Source organism: Malus domestica, chromosome 15 (genome assembly GCF_042453785.1).
Source record: "Malus domestica chromosome 15, GDT2T_hap1".
NCBI lineage: Eukaryota > Viridiplantae > Streptophyta > Magnoliopsida > Rosales > Rosaceae > Malus > Malus domestica.
Window position 1 is genome coordinate 19303968 of NC_091675.1, and position 6367 is coordinate 19310334.

The following is a 6367-nucleotide window of genomic DNA, read 5'->3' on the forward strand; positions in this document are numbered from 1 at the left end:
TCTCGAGATAATAAGCAACAGAGGTACGGAATTACTATTTGTATGTTTGTCTATCTCTATCTCTCACTAATTAACCTAATTACGTGATGAGAGAATAAAGAGAATGAATACAGTGTTGGCTATCCAAGAATCTCCTCACCACAGAATTTACATTTTAAAAATGCTTTTTATCAAACAATCAAAACATGTGAACTATCTAGTTAGGCAAAAGAAAATGATAACTAAATACTTCTATTTAATTATGATCATCATATTGAATAAATCCAATAAAAAAAAAACGGAGATAATTAAATAAGAGTGTATGTGATTATCATGCTTCTTACGATATTGATATTTGTACGTAAAATGTTACGGATTCATAAAACGTATATTGCCACACTGTGAATAAGTTCGTCTATCAGCCACCTCTTAGTTTTATAATATCTCTCTTTCCAATGTTACAAGAAGTCATAGATGTGTTTTCTTAGATTTTTATACAAAATTTTAATAGTCAATCAATTTAAAACTTTTATAATGCACCAGATTATAGTGGATGCCTGAATTTACATACTTGAATTTCGAAAGTCAAAATTTAGTCTTTAAAATGCCAGTGCACCAAATTTGCAAATTAAGAGCAGCTACTAGACTGGGCTCCAGGGGATCCGGACATCCCCACCAGGCCCGAATCACCTGGCCCAGTGCGTAAATGGTATGACATCAAGATGACATCAGTCATGATTAATAATACAAAAAAAAAATCTAACTCATTTTTCTACAAATACTCAACCATGTTCGTCCACCTTACACCACATTTCAATATTCTCAATTACTTTCAACCAATCTTTTATTATTATTTGAAATTAAAAATATAATTATCCTTTATTATTTTATAAAAAATTAATAATAATATTTTAATAACAATAGTCTGGGTTATTCAGTTTAAGTGTAAAGATGCACTTGAGCAGTTAGTGTTCACTTTAGGGTAGGGATGGGTAACGGTTATGGCGGGCGGGTAACCACGGTTATTTACCCATAACCGTTTAAGCTCTTACCCGCATAATCGTTTACCCATTGGGTATTTACATAAACAGGTATACCCATACCCATAACCGTTTATAAACGGTTAACTATACCCATAACCGCATACCCATTTACCCATAACCGCATACCCGTTTATTCGTTTTTAACCCGTTTACTCTTTTTTTACCCGTCTACCTTTTTTTTAACAACTTGAAAATTAAAAAGAAATTTGTCATAATTTTCTTTTTCTAACAATTAAATACCGTTATAAGTATATTTAACATGTATTTTTGTATTAACGGCAATATTATTTATGAATATATGCGATGTCTCCCAATTATTTGAAGGTCAATCTATTACAAAAATCATGCATGGTTGTAGGTTAATTAATATTCTTGTATATATATATATATGTGTGTGTGTGTGTGTGTGTGTGTATGTTAGTAAGTACCCAATTTTAGCCAAGAATGCAAAGTTGAAACATTGTAAGTCCCTGAACCCCAATTAGCCCCCCGCCTTACTCTTCTTCAATTTTTCCCATGCAATCCAAGGCATTCCAAAATTTTTTATTTCCCCTCCACCAGAGTCTCACCATGTCCCGCTCCATCTCTTTGCACGTACTCACTGGAAGCTTAAAACAAGACATCGCATAGCTTGGCATAGCCATTGCAACTGCCTTAATTAACACCTCCTTACCCGCTTGCGACAAATATTGCTCTGCCCATCCATTAAACCGTGCATCCATACCCTTCCGAACTTCTTCGAACACCACATGCTTGGAATGCCCAAAATCCGCAAGCAATCCCAAGTACTTCCCAAAACCATCCCTATCTTGAGTATTAGTACATTGCCCAATTGTCTTCCTTTGCCATGTAGAACAATTAGCTCTGTTGATGCACAAAATCAGCGAGGACTTTGGTACAACAGAAAGTGTTAGGTTTGTGACCTTCGCTTGGTTGCTTCGATCACTAGTGAAGATAAGTACGTAAATGAATAGGGACAGGGAAGCAAACACAAGATGTACGTGGTTCACCCAGATCGGCTACGTCCACGGAGTAGAGGAGTTCTCATTAATTGTGAAGGGTTTACACAAATATATAGGTTCAAGCTCTCATTTTGTGAGTTCTAGTGAATAGTTTAGTACAAAATGACATTAGAGATTATTGTGGGAGAATGATCCCTATTTATAGAAGAGAGTTTCTAGTTTTGTTCTAACATTGACACGTGTCGTGTTGTGATTGGCTTCTGATGTTGACACGTGTCGCGCTGTGATTGGCTTCTGATGTCGACACGTGTCACATTGTGATTGGCCTCCTGGTTGAAGGGAAGCTCTTATGGGTCCTTGACGGTATAACGTTGACCGGTGCTCAGTAGTTTCGGGATTGGTCAAGTATGGTACAAACAGTGCTCCCCTAAGTTCCCAAGTGAGGGAAGCTCATCGGTTGGGGACTTGCAAGATCCAAGCCATTGAGTAATCACGAAACTTCTAAGTACCAAAGTGTGGTATCATTTTCACGTGCCTTATCTGTCTCATATGTAGATGTGGCATCTTCTCTGGAAGTACTTTTCCTCCATCCATGGGTGGTATCTTTAACCGATGAAGATGCACAAGGTAATGTATCAATTTCACTTGAAGCTTACTTGTAGTTTTGGGCTTGGTCAAGTGCGATACAAACCCTATAGTAGGAGTCCCCCAAGTCGTTGAGCTAGGAGATCTGCCGAAAGAGGTGACAGACAAGGTAAGCAGTCAAACTTCCAAGCAAGCAACCCAGGATCGGAGGTTCGACTTCGGCTTCCGATTGATTGTTCTCCTTCTCCTTGTCTCTCATTCAGCTGCCAGGATAAGGAGAAGCAAATGGAGAAGAGATGATATGAGATACTTTTGCTTTTGAAGAAGTAACTTTCCACAGGCTTATTCTTGAACTGTGCTGGAGGGTTTTCTGGTTCCATTCAGAGTATAAGGCCGACTCAAGAATTTGAGGGTCAAAACAAGTCCATCAAATCTAGAGTACGTTCGACCTTGATGATATAGGATACTTTTGCTGTTGACGGAATAATGAATGTGGTATGGAAAGGTGTCGTGCTGTAGTGATCTGTTTCAGCTCACCGTTGAACCTTCTACTTCAATCTTTTGCATGGCAGAAGTGGTGTGCAACCTTTGCATTTAAATGGTCCTTCAGAACATTCCTTCATAGTGACTCATCCACGTTTGGCAGCTTCAGTGTAAAAAGCCAATATCTGATCAACTGTCATGAGGTATTTGCCGGTGGAATTCATGACCTTAACAGCAGTTGAGGATGATTTCTTGAGAGCAATGCTAAGTAAGCAACCAGGCAAAGGTCTCAGGCAGTCAGTTCCAGATTGGAGGTTTGATTTCAGGTTCCGACTGACTGCTCTCTTTCTCTTTGTCCTGCAGGTGTGGACAAGGACGAAGACAAGGACAGGGAGAAAGCATGATATGGGATACTCTTGCTTTCGACCCTGATGATATGAGATACTCTTGTTCTTGGTGTGGCTTATTTGCTAAGGTATTATCGGGGGGAAATAAAGCTGAGTATTTCGAGAGGTTATGTTGAGGGTGCATTCTCGAATGCGAGAAAGGGTTGAGCACTTTTGCAGGTTTGCCTGTCCGTTGAGGAGGGATGTTGATGTATATAGGGATTTCCCAATAACAAGTAGTAATGCTATTCCTTTACCCTTCTTGGTCACAGCAATGTAGTAGGAGCTGCCAGCTTCACGTGTTTTAACTTTGTCAGAGCACTTTGAAAAAGTGGTATGTGGTATCTGGAAAGCTGATGTTGCGTGTGAAGATTACAGACAAGCTTTATCTAGGGAAATCTGGCTCTCAAAGTTCTGAGAGCTGTGCCTCTTCGGTTTTTGAGAAAGTAATTATGTTGGGAGTCTTTTCTCGAATGTGAGTAAAGGTTGGACGTTCTTGCCAGCCTGTCTTGCCACGGAACAATGAGGTCGACACACATAAGGACTTTCCGGTTGTCAAGCAGTGGTGATGTTCCTTTACCCTTGTGGGTAATAGTAGGGTAGCTGGAACTTCGAAATTCTCGCGCCTAAACTTTGTCAGAGATCTTTGGCAAAGTTATATGTGGTACCCGAGGAGTTGATGGTGCGTGTGGGTAGTGGTGATTGAACAGCAAGATTCGCGTGCTTTCTACTTCACCAGAAATCTTCGACAGATTGCCCGTAATTTCCGCAAAGCTGAGTGTGCATGTGACAGGTGCTGACGAGGCTGAAAAAGCAGGTGCTTCTTCGATTTCTGAGATCGGCCCTCGTGGTCTCTGAGTAGCCCAGCTTTTGAGAAAAGAAGCGCCTCTTTGATTTTTTGAGATCGGCCCTCGTGGTCTCTGAGCAGCCCAGCTTTTGAGAAAGCAAATGCCTCTTCGATTTCTGAAGCTCCGTCGAATGCAGATTTTTATAGAGGATGGCATTAAGTTCCACAACACACTTGAATCTCCACCAGTAGAAGCTCCCTTCTTGCACTTCTAAGATCTTGATTTGTCTGACCTCTTCTCTATTCAACACTTTTGAAAATGTATGGTCCCTCCGACCGTCGTTTTGACTTAAACCTTGGAGAAGAGGCAGCCACGCCTTCTCCAGACAACATATGGCGCTCATCCTTCATATCCCCTACTGGTCCTCTTACTGTTGGGGATTCTGTGATGAAGAATGATATGACCGCTGCGGTGGTGGCTAGGAACCTTCTCACTCCCAAAGATAACAGACTACTTTCCAAACGGTCTGATGAGTTGGCTGTTAAGGATTCTTTGGCTCTTAGTGTTCAGTGTGCAGCTTCTGTTTCTAATATGGCCCAACGCTTATTTGCTAGAACCCGCCAAGTTGAATCATTGGCGGCTGAAGTGATAAGTCTCAAACAGGAGATTAGAGGGCTCAAGCATGAAAATAAACAGTTGCACAGGCTCGCGTATAACTATGCTACAAACATGAAGAGAAAGCTTGACCAGATGCAGGAATCTGATGGTCAGGCTTTACTTGATCATAAAAGGTTTGTGGGTTTGTTCCAAAGGCATTTATTGCCTTCGTCTTCTGGGGCTGTACCGACTGCTGAGACTTCCCCTAAGCAACCTTTGTGAAGGCTCCATTTTGTTTGTTTATTTTGACTCATGTATATGTACATCTTTGTGGCTTATCGGAAATATTAATAAATAAGCTTTGCTTCATTTCAACGTATTGTGTTAAATGCACCAAAGCCTTCTTTAGAAAGTTCTTTGAATTTTTTCTTTTGTTGAAACTTGTATTGTTGAAGCTTTGTGAGTGAAGCATGTAGTTTGAGGTAGTGTTCCCTTAATTTCCCGAGTGAGGAAAACTTCTCGGTTGGAGACTTGAAAAATCCAAGTCACTGAGTGGTTGTGAGACTTCCGAGTATCAAGGTGCAGTAGCCCGAGTATCAAGGTGCAGTAGCATATGGTGGGAGTCCCCCAAGTCTTCAGGCGAAGAGAGTTGCTGAATGAGGTGTCTCGCTTGTTACTAATTTGTCAAAGTAACGAATCCTTGTTTCGATGTCATACATTCGTATATGCCTTATCTAAAAATATTTCCAACTTTTGTGTGTTTGATGCTGCATGCTATTGACTAGACAAGATCAAGTGCAATTAGTAGCTTTTCTCTCATTTTGATGAGTACCTGTGTCCTACCCAACTCCCTTTTTTGTGTTATTCTTCTTTTTCATCTTTTCTTTGGTGGAATTGCTTTTCGTTTCCACTAATCAGCCTGAGTGGATGCAATATAACACCATTCTCTATAGCTCAGATCGCAAAGTCGTCTTCATGAAAGTTGTTCCTTATCTTGTGAACTACAACATATCCAAATTTGAGATCCATCGGAGTAGTACAACTCCAGACATTCAGGTATGATTAGTAACTGTTCATCAATTTTCTGTTAACCCGTCAGACTTGTTGTGAGCTTCGAAACTCCATTTTCTCTTGTTCAGCTCAACATACTTTCTTCATAGAAGTTGTTCCTCACCTTGTGAACTACAACATATCCAAATTTGAGATTCGTCGGAGTAGTAAAACTCCAGATATTCAGGTATGATGAGTGACTGTTCATCATTTTTCTGTTAACCCGTCAGACGTATTGTGAGCTTCGAAACTTCATTTTATCTTGTTCAGATCAACATACTTTCTTCATCAAAGTTGTTCCTCATCATCTCTTCCATAACATATCAAAAATTCGAAACAAACTAACGGTTGAATATTTCCAGATCTTCGAAACACCGCAGCAGCTTTGAAGCTTGCAGAAATCTGACCGTCATGTTTGGAGCTTCAACACTCTAACTTCCGTCGCTCAAATAGAAACATTTCCTTCATGAAAGTTGTTCATCTGCTCAAGAACT